Below are 20,060 nucleotides of genomic sequence, written 5' to 3' on the forward strand. Positions count from 1 at the left end.
AGGCCAAACCTATGGATAATAGGAGTAGATGAGAATGAAGATTTTCAACTTAAAGGGCTAGCAAATATCTTCAACAAAATTATAGATGAAAATTTCCCAAACCTAAAGAAAGAGATGCCTATGAACATACAAGAAGCCTAAAGAACTCCAAATAGACTGGACCAGAAAAGAAATTCCTCCGGACACTAATAATCAGAACAACAAATGCACTAAATAAAGATAGAATAGTAAAAGCAGTAAGGGAAAAAGGTCAAGTAAAATATAAAGGCAGGCCTATGAGAATTACACCAGCCTTCTCACCAGAGACTATGAAAGATCCTGGATAGATGTTATGCAGACCATAAGAGAACACAAATGCCAGCCCAGGCTACTATATCCAGCAAAACTCTCAAATACCATAGAGGGAGAAACCAAAGTATTCCATGATAAAACCAAATTCACACATTATCTTTCCACAAATCCAGCCCTTCAAAGGATAATAAAGAGAAAACACAAACACAAGGACGGACTACACCCTAGAAAAAGCAAGAAAGTAATCCTTCAACAAACCTAAAAGAAGACAGCTGCAAGAACAGAATCCCAACTTTAACAAGAAAAATAAGAGGAAGCAACAATTACTTTTCTTTAATTTCTCTTAACATCAATGGGCTCAATTCCTCAATAAAAAGACATAGACTAATAGACTGGCTACATAAACAGGATCCAACATTTTGTTGCTTATAGGAAACCCAACTCAGGGAAAAGGACAGACACTACCTCAGAGTAAAAGGCTAGAAAACAATTTTCCAAGCAAATGGTCCAAAGAAACAAGCTGGAGTAGCCATTCTAATATCGAATAAAATTCACTTCCAACCCAAAGTTATCATAAAAGACAAGGAGGGCACTTCATCCTCATCAAAGGTAAAATCTACCAAGATGAACTGTCAATTCTGAATATCTATGCTCCAAATGCAAGGGCAGCCACATTCATTAAAGAAACTTTAGTAAAGCTCAAGGCACACATTGCACCTCACAGAATAATAGTGGGAGACTTTAACACACCACTCTCACCAATGGACAGATCATGGAAACAAAAATTAAACAGAGACACATGGACACTAATGGAAGTTATTAAACAAATGGATTTAACAGATATTTACAAACATTTTATCCTAAAACAAAAGGATATACCTTCTCAGAGCCACATGGTACCTCCTCCAAAATTGACCATAGAATCAGTCACAAAACAGGCCTCAACAGATACAAAAATATTGAAATTACCCCATGCATCCTATCTGATCACCATGGACTAAAGCTAATCTTCAATAACAACGTAAATAATAGAAAGCCATCATTCACATGGAAACTGAACACCACTCTACTCAATGATTCCTTGGTCAAGGATGAAAGAAATTGAAGACTTTTTAATGAAAATGAAGCCACAACATACCCAAACTTATGGAACACAATGAAGTCAGTCCTAAGAGGAAAACTCATAGCCCTGAGTGCCTCCAAAAAGAAACTAGAGAGAGCACACACTAGCAGCCCGACAACACACCTAGAAGCTCTAGAATGAAAGGAAGCAAATTCACCCAAGAGGAGGAGGGGGCAGGAAATAACCAAACTCAGGGCTGAAGTCAACCAAAGTAGAAACAAAAAGAACTGTTCAAAGAATCAGCCAAACCAGGAGCTGGTTCTTTGAGAAAATCAACAAGATAGATAAACCCTTAACCAGACTAACTAGAGGGCACAGGGGCAGTATCCTAATTAACAAAATCAAAACGGAAAAAGGAGACATAACAACAGAACCTGAGGAAATCCAAAACATCATCAGATCCTACTACAAGAGGCTATACTCAACAAAACTAGAAAACTTCGATAAAATGGATAACTTCCTAAACAGATACCAGGTACAAAAGTTAAATCAGGATCAGACTAACAATCTAAACAGTCCCATTTCCCCTAAAGAAATAGAAGCAGTCATCAATAGTCTACCAACCAAAAAAAAAGCCCAGGACCAGATGGGTTTAGTGCAGAGTTCTATCAGACCTTCAAAGAACACCTAATTCCAACTCTCCTCAAACTATTCCACAAAATAGAAACAGAAGGTACTGTACCCAATTCATTCTATGAAGCCACAATTACTCTGATATCTAAACCACACAAAGATCCAACAAAGAAAGAGAACTTCAGACCAATTTCCCTTATGAACATCGATGCAAAAATACTCAATAAAATCCTCGCAAACCAAGTCCAAGAACACATTAAAATGATCATTCATCATGACCAAGTAGGCTTCGTCCCAGGGATGCAGGGATGGTTTAATATACGGAAATCCATGAAAGTAATCCACTATATAAACAAACTCAAAGATAAAAACCACATGATCATCTCGTTAGATGATGAGAAAGCATTTGACAAAATCCAACACCCCTTCATGATAAAAGTCTTGGAAAGTTCAGAAATTCAAGGCCAACATCAAACTAAATGGAGAGAAACTCAAAGCAATTCCACTAAAATCAGGCACTACACAAGGCTTTCCACTTTCTCCCTATCTATTCAATGTAGTACTTGAAATTCTAGCCAGAGCAATTCGACAAGAAAAGGACATCAAGGGGATACAAATTGGGAAGGAAGAAGTCAAAATATCACTATTTTCAGATGATATGATAGTATATTTAAGTGACCCCAAAAATTCCACCAGAAAACTCCTAAACCTGATAAACAGCTTCAGTGCAGTAGCTGGATATAAAATTAACTCAAACAAATCAATGGCCCTTCTCTATACAAAGGATAAACGGATTGAAAAAGAAATTAGGGAAACAACACCCTTCACAATAGTCACAAATAATATAAAATACTTTATATTTATTGGTGTGACCCTAACTAAGGAAGTGAAAGATCTGTATGATAAGGACTTCAAGTCTCTGAAGAAAGAAATCAAAGAAGATGGAAAGATCTCCCATGCTCATGGATTGGCAGGATTAATATAGTCAAAATGGCTATCCTGCCGAAAGCAATCTACAGATTCTATGCAATCCCCATCAAAATTCCAATTCAGTCCTTCACTGAGACAGAAAGGGCAATTTGCAAATTCATCTGGAATAATAAAAGACCTAGGATAGCAAAAACTCTTCTCAACAATAAAAGAACCTTTGGTGGAATCACCATGCATGACCTCAAGCAGTACTACAGAGCAACTATGATAAAAACTGCATGGTACTGGTACAGTGACAGACAGGTAGATCAATGGAATAGAATTTAAGACCCAGAAATGAATCCACACACCTATGGTCACTGATCCTTGATAAGGGAGCTAAAACCATCCAGTAGAAAAAAGACAGCATTTTCAACAAATGGTGCTGGCACAACTGGCGGTTATCATGTAGAAGAATGCGAATTGATCCATTCTTATCTCCTTGTACAAAGCTCAAGTCTAAGCGGATTAAAGACCTCCACATAAAACCAGAGACACTGAAATTAATAGAGGAGAAAGTGGGAAAAAGCCTCGAAGATATGGGCACAGGGGGAAAATTCCTAAAAGAACAGCAATGGCTTGTGCTGTAAGATCAAGAATTGACAAATGGGACCTCATAAAATTGCAAAGCTTCTGCAAGGCAAAAGACACTGTCAATAAGACAAAAAGGCCACCATCAGATTGGGAAAGGATCTTTACCTATCCTAAATCTGATAGGGGACTAATATCCAAAGTGCTCAAGAAGCTGGACTCCAGAAATTCAAATATCTCCATTAAAAATGGGGTACAGAGCTAAACAAAGAATTTTCAAGTGAGGAATACCAAATGGCTGAGAAGCACCTGAAAATATGTTCAGCATCCTTAATCATCAGGGAAATGCAAACCAAAAGAACCCTGAGATTCCACCTCACACCAGCCAGAATGGCTAAGATAAAAAATTCAGGTGACAGTAGATGCTGGTGAGGATGTGGAGAAAGAGGAACACTCCTCCATTGCTGGTGGGATTGAAATATTGTACAACCACTCTGGAAGTCAGTCTGTAGGTTCCTCAGAAAATTGGACATAATACTACGGGAAGATCCAGCAATACTTCTCCTGCTCATATACCCAGAAGATGTTTCAACTGGTAATAAGGATACATGCTCCACTATGTTCATAGCAGCCTTATTTATAATAGCCAGAAGCTGGAAAGAACCCAGATGTACCTCAACAGAAGAATGGATACAGAAGATGTGGTACATTTACACAATGGAGTACTACTCAGCTATAAAAAACAATGAATTTATGAAATTCTTGGGCAAATGGATGTATCTGGAGGATAGCAACCTCAGTGAGGTAAAGCAATCACAAAAGAATTCATTAGATATGCACTCACTTCTGTGTTTGCCAGCTGGGGAGTTACTCTATAGCTCTATATATCTAACAAAATAGAGTTCAAATCAAAATTATTGAAACGAGATAGAGAGGGACATTTCATATTCATCAAAGGAAAAATTTACTAAGATGGCATTTCAATTCTTAACATCTATACCCCAAATGCAAGGGCACCCACATTTGTAAAAGAAATATTACTAAAGCTTAAATCAAATATTGAGCCTCACACATTAATAGTGAGGAACTTCAACACCTTATTCTCACCAATGAACGTGTCATTCAGATGACAACTAAACAGAGGAATAGTGGAGTTAACAGACATTATTAATCAAATAGGCCTAACAGATATCTACAGAATATTTCACCCAGACACAAAAGAATGTACCTTCTTCTCAGCACCTCACAGAGCATTTTGAAAAATTGGGCATTTAGCTAGTTACAAAGCAAGTTTCAACAGAGAGAAGGAAATTGAAATAACCTCCTGTTATGTACTAAGTACGATTAGACTACCATGGGTTAAAGCTGGACTTAAACAAGAACAGAAAGCCTACAAACTCATGGAAACTGGAAAACATCATACTGAACAATTACAGAAATAAGACAAAAATAAGAAAGAAATTAAAGACCTCTTAGGATTCAATGAAAATCAATGCAAAACAGACCAAAACTTGTAGGTCACAAGTTTTCAAAAATCTTGAAAAGTGGTGCTAGGAAGAAAGTTCATAGCACTAAGTGCCTTCATAAAGAAAGTGAAGAGATCTGATACTAGCAGTTTAACAGGACATCTGCAAGCTTTAGAACAAAAGGAAGCAAACATACCAAGAGAAGTAGACAGCAGGAAATACTCAAACTCAAGGCTGAAGTTAATACAATAAAAACAAGAACAATACAAATAATCAATGAAAGTTAGAGTGTTCTTTTTGAGAAATTCAGCAAGATACACAAGATACCCTTTTCCAAACTAACAAAAAAAAAAAAAAAAAAAAAACACTGAGAAAGGATATCCAAATGAAAATCAGACGTGAAAAGGTGGACATAATAACAGACACTGAGGAAATCTAAGGAATCATTAGGTCATACTTCAACAATGTATACTCCATAAAACTGGAAAGCCTAAAAGAAATGGACAGTTTTTTCTAGAGATAATACTTACCAAAGCTAAATCTAGATTAGATAAACTATTTAGATCTAAAACGCCTAAGGAAATAGCAGTCATTAAAAGTTTCCCAACTGCCACCCCCCAAATCTAGAGCTAGAATTTTAGCATAAAATTCCAAGAATTTCAAAGAAGAGCTCATACCAACACTGCTCAAATTACTGCACAAAATAAAAAGAGGGGCATTGCCAAATTTATTTTAGAAGATCACAATTTCCCTGATACCCAAACCACACAAGCATTCAATAAAGAATGATAATTACAGACCAATTTCCCTCATGAACACTGATAGAAAAATATTGAATAAAGTATTTGTAAACTGAACCCAAGTACATATCAAATATATCACTTACCATGATCAAGTAGGCTTCATCACAGAGATGCAGGGATGGGTCAACATATGAAAATATGTCAATGTAATTTATCATATAACAAACTGAGAGGGGGAAAAATCCACATGATCATCTCATTAGATGTTTAAAAAGCCTTTGACAAAAGCCAACACTCTTTCATTATAAAAGTGTTGGAGAGATTAGGGATACAAGGACATAACTAAACATGGTATAGGCAATTTACAGCAAGCCTATAGCCAACATCAAATCACATGGAGAGAAACTCAAACCAATTCTACCAAAATCAGGAATAAGACAAGGGTTTACACTCTCTCCATTATCTATTCAATCTCCTTATCTATTCAGTACTTGAAGTTTTACTTAGAGCAATAAGGCAACTAAAAAATAAAGGGGATACAAATTGGAAAGGAAGAAGTCAAGGTATCACTATTTGCAGATTATATTAAAGTACACAGAAGCAACCCCCAAAATTCTACCAGAGAACTCAGACAGCTGATAACCACCTTCAGCAAACTGGCTGTATATAAGATTAAATAAAAATAAAAAAATAAAAACAATCTGTAGCCTTTCTGTGTATATAAATGGGCTGAGAACTACAGTATCACCATCCCTGACCTCAAGCTGCATTACAGAACTATACAGTAATGAAAACTACATGGTGTTGGCATAAAAACAGACATGTTGATCAATGATCAAAGACCCTGATGTAAACATCTTTAGCCCCCTGATTTTTTTGATAAGAAATATACAATGGTATGGAGGGCATCATCCTGAGTGAGGTAACCCAATCACAAAATACATGATATGTACTCACTGATAAGTGGATATTAGCACAGAAACTTAGAATACCCAAGATACAAGATACAATTTGCAAAAGACATGAAACTGAAGAAGAAGGAAGACCAAAGTGTGGAGACTTCGCCCCTTCTTAGAACTGGGAGCAAAACACCCATGGAAGGAGTTACAGAGACACAGTTTGGAGCTGAGACAAAAGGATAGAACACCCAGAGACCATCATATCCGGGAATCCATCCCATAATTAGCCACCAAACGCAGACACTATTGCATATGCCAACAAGATTTTGCTGAAAGGACCCTGATATAGGTGTCTCTTGTGAGGCTATGCCAGTGCCTGGCAAACATAGAAATGGATGCGCACAGTCAGCTATTGGATGGATCACAGGGCCCCCCATGGAGGAGTTAGAGAAAGTATCCAAGGAGCTGAAGGGGTCTGCAACCCTATAGGTGGAACAACAATATGAACTAATCAGTACCCCCAGATCTCATGTCTCTAGCTGCATATGTAGCAGAAGATGGCCTAGTCGGCCATCACTGGGAAGAGAGGCCCCTTGGTCTTGTGAAGATTATATGTCCCAGTATAGGGGAAACACCAGGGCCAAGAAGTGGGAGCAGGGACTTTCAGGATAGCATTTGAAATGTAAATGAAGTAAATACCTAATAAAAAATTGGAAAAAGAAAAAAAAAGAAATATACAATGGAAAAAAAGGAAAGCATCTTCAAAAAATGTTGCTGGATGTCTGCATATAGAAGAATACTTATAGATCTATATTTATTACCTTGCACAAGACTGAAGTCCAAGTGGATAAAAAAACGTCAATATAAAAGCAGATACAGTGAATCTCATAGAAGTACCACCAATGGACTAAATGGCTGACCACTGAATGGGAAAAGGTCACCAACTTTATATGTGATAGAGGGCTAATATCCAAAATATATGAACAACTCAAAAAACTAGATACCAACAGGCCAAATAATCTAATTAAAAATGGGGTACAGGGGCTGGAGAGATGGCTGAGAGTTTAAGAGCACTGACTGCTCTTTGGAAGGTCCTGAGTTCAATTCCCAGCAACCACATGGTGGTTCACAACCATCCATAATGAGATCTGATGCCATCTTCTGGAGTGTCTGAAGACACCCGCAGTGTACTTACATATAATAAATAAATTAAAAAAAAAAAACCCTGCTTTTAAAAACATTGGGTACAGAGGCTGATGTGAGGGCCCCAACACACATACAGTAGAGGACTGCCAGGTCTGTGTTCATTAAGAGATGATGCATCAACCCTCCGGAGACTGGAGGCCCCAGGGAGTTTAGATGTCAGGTGGGGTTGGGGGTGGGGACAGGTGGGTGGGGAGGAGGTATGGGACGTGGAACAGTAGGAGGGTGGATGCGGGTGTGTTTGAATAAAATATGGAGTGTAAAAGAATAAATTAATTTAAAAATGGGGTACAGGTCTAAACAGAGAATTCTCAACAGGGGAATCTCAAATGACTTAAGAAACACTTAAAGAAATGTTCCACATTCTTTGCCATCATGAAAATGCAAATCAAAACAACTCTGAAAATCCATCTTATACCCGTCAGAATGGCTAAGATCAAAACACAAATGACAACTCATGCTGACAAGGATGTGGGTCAAGGAGAACACTCCCCCACTGCTGGTGGGAGTGGAAACCTGTACAGACAGTTTGGAAGTCAATATGGTGGTTTCTCGGAAAATTGGAAATCTACCTCAAGATCCCCTGGGCATATACCCAAAAGAAGCCTCAGTATTCCACAAGGACATGTGATCTGCTATGTTCATAGCAGCTTAATTCACAATAGCCAGAAACTGGAAACCACCTACATGTCCTTCAATTGAAGAATGGATAAAGAAAATGGGGCATGTTTATACAATGGAGTATTACTACGCTGTTAAAAAAAAATGACATCATGAAATTTGCAGGCAAATGGATGGTACTAGAAAAAAAATTATTCTGAGTGGGGTTACCCAGAACCAGAAAGACAAAAATGGTGTGTACTCGCTTGTAAGCGGATAGTAGCAGTAAAATAAGATTGTTATGCTACAATACAAACATCCAGGGAGGTCAAGGAACAAGGAAGGCTGGAGAGGAGATACAGGCTATACACTGGGAAGGTAAATAGACTGTATTCAAGGGCAGACTGGAGGTAGGTGAGGTTATGAACGGGACAAATCACGTGCAGAGGGAGAAAATCCTGGAGAAATGACCGGAAGTTTGGAGGCACTTCAGGAGTGCGGTGGAAATCTAGTACAATGGCAATTCCATGGGATCTACAAGAGAAGCCCTAATACAGCCTCCTAGGAATAGGAGGCAGGGAGCCCGAGCAGGCCTACTTCTGGAACCAGGCGAGACCTTAATTGGAAGGATTAGGACACTAACCCAGCGACAAAGCCTTTGACCTACAGTCTATCCTGTCTGCAGAGAATGCTGAGACCTACGAGAATCGTCATCAGAGAGGCTTCATCCTGCAATTGATAGGAGCAGATGCAGAGTCCCACAGCCAAACATTAGGCAGAGCTAAGGGAGTCCTGTGGAGGAGGGGAGGAAGGACTGGAGGGCCACAGGGGTCAGGGACCCTAGGAGATCAGACACCAGGGACGGCCCACAAAATCAACTGATTGGGGCTCATGGGGGTTTGCAGAGATCTGGGAGTCTGTAGGGGTCTGACCTATGTCTTCTGCATGTATGTCATGACTGAGTTGCTCAGTGTTCTTGTGGGAATAAAACAGTGGAAGCATGGGGTAGGGGAGCCTGTCCCTGGCTCTGTTGCCTGCTTGTGAGGCCCTTTTCCTCATATTGGATTGCTTCATCCAGCCTTGATCTGAAGGTATGTGCCTGCTCTTATTGTAGCCTGATATGCAGTGTTTGATTAATGTCTCCAGAAGCCTGCTCTTTTCTGAGAGGAGGCAAAGTGAGTGGTTAAAGAAGGGGTAACTGTGTTCAGGATGAACACATGAGCGAATAATAAAAATAAAATAATAATAAAGGACAGCTGACTTTCTTGGTGATTCATAAACTAGAAAGGAAGGTAAAATGCCCTGCTTACTGAAATCAGTACGAGTTACTAAAGGAGATCACTTTCAGCTGTTGTCCCCTTCCCTGTCCTTACTGAGAACTGACTCCAGGACCTTGAAGAGGCCAGGCAAGTGTTGTGTCCCTCAGCTATATCCCCAGTCCTCTTCTTGCTTTTAATTCTAAGAGTGGATCTTGCTAAGCTTTGTAGGCTGGCTTTGAAGCCACTGTGTTGCTTAGGTAGGCCTTGAATTGGCAATCCTTGAATGCTGGATTACACGCATGTGCCACTGGGGCACAGTGTCACTAGCACTTCACGTCAGGATACATAGGCTAAGTCTGTAGAAACAGAAAAGACATGAAAAACCAGGTTACACAAAGTCACTGAGACTAAAGATATGAAGTGGAAAGAAATAAGGATAATGCAAGAGTTTGCAGAGGCTTGGTGGCAGACAGGCTATTCTATAGTAACTACAAAAGCTCGCACTTGATAGACAGAAAAACAATAGCACACTGACAGGAAAAATGAAAAAAAATACATGGATGACAAGCCCCCAAACAAGGAAAAAACCAACAATTTCTTAAGATTTCCAGGAGCTGGAGAGATGGCTCAGTGGTTGAGAGCATATACTCAAGGACTCAGCTTTGGTTCCTACTCCCCACAGCAGGAGGCTATGACACCAAATCATGACATTTAAGGTATCAATAGGTTTGACACTGGATAATATGGGTTGATGCTGCCATTAACAAATCAAAAGCTATGCTAATTTTAATGATATATGGCAGTTGAATATTTAAGGATAAAATATAAGCTAAATAAAAATGCCAAAGATCAATAAAGTAAGGATTTTTATGGTGGTTTTTATTTGAAGGATAGATAAGATCTGTTTTATCAAAAATCTGTTCCCACTTCTGCAGCAATATTAAGCTCAACAGTCCTAAATATATTCTTATTGTATATATAATATGTTACAGCATAATTTTAAGAAAATCTCTACAAAGAATTTCAGTGACTCTTTGTGATACATGAGCTTAGTCTCATTAAAACTTGACAAAATCACATAACAAAGAAAAAAAGAACAGAAAAAGCAGAAGAAAGATTTTTTCCTAAGAGGGATGCTCAGTAATATACATCAAGTATTATGATAAAGAAGTCAGTACTAAGAATCCACTACTATAATTACAGCAATGAAAAGACATAGGAGAACAAGAGACAAAGGGAGGGAGGGAAAGAGCAATCTTTATATCCATACCTCCCAGCCCTGGAAGAATCTAGTACCTTCTTTGAGAACATTCTAGAACGCATATACTATGAGCTACATAGTATGTGTGTGTGTCTCTCTGAGCTAGCCCAATCAAACAGACACATGATAGCTCACAACCATCTACTGTTGCCCTTGTAGGGGAACTGATGTCTCTTCTGACCCTTGTAGGCTTCAGCAGGTATGTGACACATATACATAAAAAAGATACTTACAACACAACATAACAAACACAAACAGGACTGCAGAGTGACCTAGACAGCTGCATTCCGAAAGCTCCCCTGAATGCACTCAGAAGAGTGCATGGATTTCACTGAAGGAAGAGGTGGCCCTCATGCATTCTGCAGATAAAGTGTTTACTTTTAATACTGAATAGTAAGTCTCTCTTATACTTTACACAAAACATTTACTTCTAACTAAGGAATAAGCCACCCATATCAATGATGAGGTCATCTTCCAGCAATTCAGCAAATGTGTGGTTTCAGGCACCTCACAGAATGTCCTGATGAAGTAAAGCATTCATGTGATGAAGTCTGTCAGTTGGGTTTTATTATACATTAAATAAAGTGTTTTATTTTAAAAGGTTATTATATGTTTGGGTATGTGTGTGTGCCTCTGTGAGTGTGTATGGCACATATATACAGATGCCCTCACAGGCCAAAAGATGAGGTAGGATACCCTGAAGCTTGGGTGAACTGTTGCCAGTGTAAGTTGGATCCCATCAATCTGGGTGCCCAGAAATGGACTTGGGCCATCTAGAAGAGCAGCAATTGCTCTTACTTGCCAAGCCATCCTTTCAGATGAGCAGGGTAATTTTTGACAATGGATATCATTGCAATAATCTAGGACCTCATATAAATTTTAGGTTTGACTGATTTCAATCAGATATTTTAAAATTATGCACACTACAGTTAACTACAAAGAAAGATTCATTTGTTCAGACCTCTGGAATACTGGATCACTTGGAACTATCTTGCTTCTGTATAGGACCTTAGCTAACTGGTTTCTGTCATTCTACATGCTAAGATCAAAACTTGTTTTTTATTTGTGAAGCTGTTTACCCACATGCTCAAAATGAGCAGAAAGATGAATATTTCATCTTTAAGCATAGAATAAAAGGTAACAAAGCAAACAAAAAAATACTTAACTGAAAATAGCAGTTCCTGAATAATTTAAAGGATTTTAGTCAAGAGGTGTTTCATACCTAATTTGGAATATGCCTGCATATTCATCTATTCTTCTGCCCTTCCTTCCTCCCTCCCTCTCATTCCTTCTTCCTCCTTCCCTCTGTCACTCCCTTCCTTCTTCCATGCATTTATCCATTCATTAACCCACCCACTTACGTACCTATTAAAGGCATTAAGAACAGCTTAAAGTGATTCTAAATTAACTATGAGAACCACATATATATGAATAATAATTGCTGCTTATTTAAAAGCATTTTATTATGTCTGGGCCTAGTGGTACCTGCCTTTATGCCTTTAATCCAAGCACTGGGGAGGCAGAGGCAGTCTGACCTCTGTGAATTTGAGGGCGGCCTGGTCTAAATAGTAAGTTTCAGACCAGCCAGTGCTGTAAGTAGTCAGATCATGGCTCAAAAACCAACCAACCAACCAACCAACCAACCCCCTTAAAACCATTTTTTATATTGCCAAACCGTTTCCAAATTTACTATTATAGCATTGTTATTATCTTTGTTGTTAGAAGGTAATAAGTACATAGGAAACTGACATTTGCTTTTTATTTTGAAAACACATTTCTCATTGTTGAAGCCAACCTGACAAGCTATCAAGAGTTGAAAAAGAAACCATTATTAATTATTCAACAATGTAAAGCAATTGTAACCTGTATAAAGTCATTATATAACAAAATTGAGGGGACTGTCATTCTTTGCCACTAATTACCCCTGGGAGTTCACTTTCACTGAGATTTTAAACAGATTTTAAGCAGCTCAGATCTGAGCTGGTGCTTCTGATCAGATACTTGCTGCTGCTTCTCCCAAGGTTAGGATCTATTTTAGCAAGTGAAGATCCAGAATGTGTCTTAAGTAGCCAGTGCTTGCTGCACTAGAGTAGGTGCTGAAAAGTGGGTGGGTAGGTAGGTGGATTAATAGATGGATAGATGTATGGAAGGAGGGCGGGAGGGAGGGAAGAAAGAAGGGAAGGAGAAAGGAAGGATGAATATGAAACACATAGGGCCATGGGGAGCCAACTAAGGCCATGCACACAGCTTAGACAACTAGGAAGTAGTAGCTTATCATACAGCTAAGTGAGGATGTCACTGACTAGTGGGAAGAAAAGGGTAACATAGGATCATGCCAATGTAGGAGGGATGACTTATGCCAACTACTTGTTAAATGCAGAAAACAGCCTTCCTCTGTCTTGTTTTCCAATTAGTCACTTCCTGACCAAATACTTGTCTTAACTGCATGCTGGGAACAATGGCTGACAAGATAGTAATTGTCCCTATTGTGTGTACATGATATCTAAAGGTAGTAAGGCTATATGGATGGACACTAAACCAACAGCTAAATGAAAATGTTGATTGCTATGATACAAAAGCGTTATATTTCCACAGAGAAAAATACAGCTTAAATGATGTCATATGTAATACCATTGTCCTATGAAATAAACAAAATGGTCACAAGTCACTATGATTTAACTGTATTTTCTTAGCTCTTAGCTGAGAACTCAGAGCCTGGTACAAAGGAGCTGTGGCCCCAGTCTATCTTACTGACCCCTCCCACCCCATTTCTTCATTTCCATCCTTTTACAACACACAGGCACATATTTTCCCCTGACACATATTTTCTAATGGAACCTTCTACCTTGTAGCTCATACAGTGATGGGGTAGTTAAATTTTCAGAAGAAAGCAGAGACAGTTTGCCTCTGGTGTTAGCATTTGCTGTAGTTATTTCTGGCACTGGGCAACACATGTTTTTAATAAACTTGTAAAAACAGTGTAGATCTTGCTGTAAATATGTTTTGCTTGGTAATGTAAGCTGAATATAATGATTAGATTGACAGTTGTTGGGCTTCTCTCCCCAAAAACATTATCATGAAATAGAAAGAGAAATAGAACAATGAGGCCCAGGGCAGTGTCATGGTGTCAATGTTGCTGATAACCACCTTCTGACAATGGTTGATTTTCAGTTAAACACACTGCTTCATTTCTTGTTTGCAGCACTACATGTGTTGTTTAGTCTCTTAGAAATATCCAGCTCTGTGTGAAAGTAGCCTGTCTCTGTAATTAGAACCAAGCCACATAATCAGATGCCTGTCAATATTGTAGAAAGCAGCTTAAAAATAGAACAAAAGTTCAAAGTTACTGGTACAAAACTTGGAAGACTTACTACCTAAGCCAGTGTTTACTTAATTCTCATCATTATCAATAAAATTGAATGACTAAAAAATACATGTGGCATAACCAGTAAAAACACATACATGGCGAAGTAAAGCAGCAAGCATTATCTAGAATACAAAGCTTGCTTGGGTAAGCTACATACAAACTTGTTAAGATGTTAGTAAAAAGTGTATAGATTTAACAGGAACTATCTGAGTTTTAGCTTTATCTGCATAAATCTATTTAACAATATTTATTTGTTAAAAAATTTTGTTGGTGGACTTAAGAGTTACAGTAGCTGATCCTATTTCACAGTGGCATGTCAGAGAGTCAATATTGTAGCAAGGGTATCAAGGGAAGCTTCCTATATCTACAGGTGGATATAATTAATTAAGTCATTTATTTAATAAAGCCGTAACCGTTAAAATGTGTATTTATCTTTGGTAATGTAGGAAAAAAATAAATAAAGACTTAGAAAATACAAAGCTCTAGTTTGAAAGCCAAAATCTAGAATATTTACATAGGGCACAGATCTCTATATCAAATCACAGAATCATAATCTAGATTGGAAATGAAACATCCCTCAGCATAATCTTTGATTGATTCTCATAGCTGCTTCCTGTACTGGCCTACTTATATATCTCTTCTTAACAAGAAGACAGTTCTTCCCATCTACCCATGGAAGGAGTGGCATGAAGTGAGAGTGTGGCGCTTCCTCAGGGTTGGGATGGAATGATGGGAAGATGCATACTACACTATCTCCAAGGGCAAGGGAAAGGGCAAGAAGAGAGAAGGAAGTTATAGGGACAGAGATTCTGGCTCCAGGGGAAAATGAAATCTAATCGTCAGAGTTATCAGAAAGAAACAGTGGCCTGACTAGATATTCAGTCCCCTATTCCCAGAAGAAGCAAGCTTGGATAGGCATTCACCTGGCGGAGTTGGTACAAAGCACAGAGCCAATGAGAGGGGTATCTTTTTCTATTAGCAGCAATGATGACAGCATGAGGACAGGCTTAAAAAGCAGATAAATCTAGAATCTTAGACAAAAAGAAAAACTGAGTTTTAAGCTCCTTTCTTCCTTCCTCTTCTTTTCTTTCCTTTTCTTTTTTCTTTCTTTCTTTCTTTCTTTCTTTCTTTCTTTCTTTCTTTCTTTCTTTCTAATAAAAGGAAGGGTTTATTTTGGGCTACAGTTACAGAGGGATAATTGTCCATCACAGCAGGGTATAAAAGCAGCAGGCATGTTGGCTGGAGGACCAGCTGGGAGCTCACATCTCAAACCATAAGCAACAAGTAGAAAGAAGCTTCTCTTTTCTACATTCTTGTTTAAAATTTCTGTGTCAAAGACATAATAGTTTGTTCTCTAACTTTAAAGAAACATACTTTTCCAAAAATAGATTTAAATTCTCAGTAATTGGCTTGGTGGCTAAATTAGTGCATTTCCTTTTTAGTAAGGGTATGTGAATACACACATACATATACATCCATACATATCCTTAATGGAATGATTTTTCATTTCTTGGTTGTTACAAAGCAGGAACAGACAAAACAAAATGGTGTGTGGTCCTATACACGTCCTATACACATATTCTGTTTTCACTGTTGTACTATATGCACATTATTTTTTAGCTTTGCTTTTAATTTCCACTCACTACTTATAATGGGTATCTTTAATCACCAAATATGGACGTTCTCTCATTTCTTTTTAATAGTTACATAATGTTTCCCTGAATTTATATATCAAAATCTATAATTAATGTTTATTTATAAACTATTGCCTAAAAATTAGATTATACATTTTCTGAAAGTTATATTAGTATTTCTTTAGAGAAAATAATTATGATTATCAAGTTATATGTATTACATATATTACAAGGTTTGACAGCAATTCCCCAATTGTGTAATAATTATATTAATAATCCTATCAGATGGGTATGAAAATATCCACTTATTATGTCATTATGGGAATAATTATAACTCTTGGTAATTTAGAATCTAAAGGTCGAATACATTATATATATACATACACACACACACATATATATACATATACATATTGCCTTAGAATATGTAGTTTGTAGTGCATGAATATGAATAGGTATGTACATACATATGTATATGAAACTGAATTTTCATGAAGGCTATTCTACATAGTGGTTGTTGTGTGCAAGGTAAATATAAGGTTTGTGCACATTATATAGAGCATGTTTTACTGTGTAATACTGTTTTTCCTCACAGTCTAACTGTTAAGAGAAGAGAAACACAAGGATAACACAAAGTGGAAGGCACAGTAGCTGAAAAGGAAACACCCCATGAGAAGGGAGAGGTGACTGACTCTAAGCTGGAAAGCAGACTCTAGGCCTTGAGCCTTGCTATGGTGGAGAATCAGGACTTGTGGGATATGGTACAGGAGGGAATGCTTCTAATGTGGATGCTAGGTCACATGACTCATTATAGAAAATTGAGTTGGTTCAAACTTCCGCCACTGTCCCAAAGTTCTCACTGTATAGCTCTGGCTGGCTTCAGACTCACAGAGAGAGATCTGCCTCCTAGGTGCTGGAATTAAAGACATGCATCACCAGTCCTGGTAGGTTCAAACTTTTTATTCTATACTGTTGCATTTTTCTTGACAGCATTATAATTATCTCCAAATTATAGTTGCCATTATATATTATATAGGTGCTTATTCTGTGTCTCCCCACTCCTCCAGCAGGAACAAATGATGGCCATGGTTACTGCTGAATTTCTAGAACTGAATAGCACCAGAGGCCCTCTGTGAGGATGCTGAAAAAATGGTAGTATGCTCAGGTCACGCTGAAGAGTGAGAAACATTAGTCTGACTTTGACAGGAAAGTAGAAAAACTGAGGCCAAAATGGATAAAGTATCATGTAATTTAGCTTTGTAATGCAAAACCAATATATCTGGTGTCCAAACTAGAAAGTTACCAAGAAAATCTCTGCAGAATTATGGAGTCAAAGAAAGAAGCTTGAGGATGGACAGCCAATATCTACACAAGGTCAGAAAGACTTGCCAAGTAACAAGAGTCAGTTTAAGTTGGTTGGACTGTATGTTTCCTTCATTTGCATGTTGATCAGCCATTTCTTAACAGCCGGAGACAAATATTGCTATTTCCCAAGATTTTAACATCAGAGAATTGGGACATAGAAGGGTTAAGTAATTCATTCACAGTCACACAGCTAGTAAGTGCTCCAGTGGACATCATTTCTGCTTTGTCTCAGTAAAAACAATGAGATTTCTCTCATGTTGAAGAAGAAACGTGGACTGTGTTAGGGGAGGGAGTAAGCATGGTCACTTAGAAGTACTGCACATGCATATTCATGTCAAACTCTGGTATTCCCAAGGAAAAATAAATTGATCAAGTATGTGCTAGGTCAGTGTTTTCATGACCAATTAATGGATCATGAAATCAATTTAGTGAGTCATGATCAGCATTTTAAAAAGAAATGTAACAGTCAACATAAAGAAGAAAAGAAAACATTAAAGGGAATCGCTCAGCATTGTTTCCTGAAAGCTACACCCACTGTACTGGGATACTGTGTAGAATATACTTGTCATAGGTTAGGTAGCTGTGGCAGGCTAACTACTGTCAATCTTATGAAGACCTGGAATTTAACCAGGAGTCTGAGAAGGGGCAGGAGACAAGAATATAAGATCACAAGACTATTGGGCTTGGTTTTATGAATGTACACATCTAAATACAACTCTTATAATTCAGTATTCAACATTCTCCTTAGCTGCCAAAGGCAACAGTGTCTGGCTAACTGCAGGATCAGGGAGGTATAAACACACACACACACACACACACACACACACACACACACACACACACACACACCCTTCTCCCTGGTGCTGTTTCTATTCTCATTGCAGAGTCATGACTTGACCCAGCCTACCTACTGCCAGCTCCAGCCTCCAAGCCAGCACCAAGTGACAAATCAGAGCACCTGTTACTTCTGCTTCATTCAGCCAAGGGACAGTTGCAGTTCCAAAGACAGACTTCTGTCTTTAGAATGTATTGAGAACCAAGAGGAATAACACACCATTTCAAAAAGGTCTGTATTGCAGCCACTCAGCAAACACAAAAGACAAACCCCTAGACCGGGGACATGGTTCAGGTCCATGGAAGAAGTGGCAAGAATTCAGAGAAGCCAGAATCCAGAGTTGCATAAAAAAGGCTTTTTGCTTCTCCAAAACATGTGCCTGTGAAGAGAAAAACCATAAAGGGAATTCTACTTTCCTTATGGATTTCTGCAGCCTCCCTAAGTATGAAACCTGTCAGGTGCCATGGGACTTCCTTAGTCCTTAAGTGTGCCTCACAATTACAAAAGATATAAGGAGCTCAGAGAGGTTAAGTGGACAAGTCCAAAAGTCACACAAAAATGAGTAGTGAGTCACAAAGGACAAGAGTTAGCCAACATGCATGTCCTTAGATAAATTTTATCACTGTTTATTCATGAGATGTTAAAATGGTGTAGATTCAGAGTTAAAGAGGAATGGCCATGAGGAGTTTGCTTTGTTACTTGAAGGTTGATAGACATGGGAGGTCTGCCCTGACCTGGGCTATGAATCTCTGCTAGGCCTGACTGAGACCTATAGTTTCAGCTCTGAGCAATAAACCTAGGACCCAAGTTCCCAAGCCCTAAGTGAGGTATCTCACACCTTCAAGGACACCAGGTTCCACTCCAATAGGAAGATGTCACTATTTTCCCCTTTCTCTGCTGAGCTTCCTTTTAAGGCAAGTTCTTCCATCAATTTTAATGCTGGCAAATGTGGTACTCACTAACTAGACATACTGGAAACTATGCTCATTTTAAAGATCAGTTTAGAACATATATTTGTACATGAGGTTTAATAAGGTATTTCAAAATCCAAAATTGGCCCCTAAAAGCTTAAAACTATAACCAAATTATGTTTGAGGGTCTCTATCTGAGAAACAACTTTTGAAAATGAGGAAGATTGAAATAAATGATGGTATGTTATTAGAACAGATACCAATAACCTTCCAACCAGCCTACAAATATAAAGGAAGGTTCTTACACTTCTACATAGTAATTCTTGCTAGGTTCCAGCACTGTTAATATACAGGTAATAATGGATGGCTGTGCCCATTGAAGTCAAATACATTCCCACTTAAGTGTTGATAAACATTTACCTCTATGAGACAGAAAACACACACACACACACACACACACACACACACACACACACGAGTTTTATCTACTAAAATTGATGATTTTTTTTTTATGAGTTAAAAAAGGAATAAGGAAAGTTTTATGTTTTCTTCCACTTTCCTTGTATCCTGACTCCATCCCCAGAAATGAGCATTTAATCTTTAGCCATGAGCCTGCATTCTGCTCTTAATTCCAATTTGACTGGTGGATCCCTTCTAGCCAGTGACAGCTTTGAGTTTTCAATTCTTTTATTACATGCAGGAGAAATATCAGACTTGGTTCTTGACCATATATATTTTCATCTTCTTCAAGATTCATTGTTCTTAAAACCCTACGAATATCAAATGATATACTGAGAGGAGATTCTGACACTGAAAAAGACTGTGGTGTTAAGTATGATCACCTCACATTCACTAATGCCTCCTGTCAATGTGTAAGCTATAATGCATGTCTGTAGAGAAAAACTATAAAATTAAAAGCCAATCAAGCAGCTCAAACTTCAACTTCTGATCTTTCTGACTCAGCCTCTCACGAATCTGGGATTAAAGACCTGTACCACCCAGCATAATTCAAACTGACAGACATAAAATC

At 38.2% G+C, this 20,060-nt stretch overlaps 1 protein-coding gene across 7 annotated transcripts in view; it reads right to left on the reverse strand.

Annotated features, from left to right (window-relative positions):
- Gtdc1 (glycosyltransferase-like domain containing 1) overlaps positions 1-20,060 on the reverse strand; it is a 363,306-nt gene that overhangs the window by 105,222 nt on the left and 238,024 nt on the right. The gene's annotated exons all lie outside the window — the stretch shown is intronic.

This window comes from Mus musculus, chromosome 2 (genome assembly GCF_000001635.26).
Source record: "Mus musculus strain C57BL/6J chromosome 2, GRCm38.p6 C57BL/6J".
NCBI classification, from domain to species: domain Eukaryota; kingdom Metazoa; phylum Chordata; class Mammalia; order Rodentia; family Muridae; genus Mus; species Mus musculus.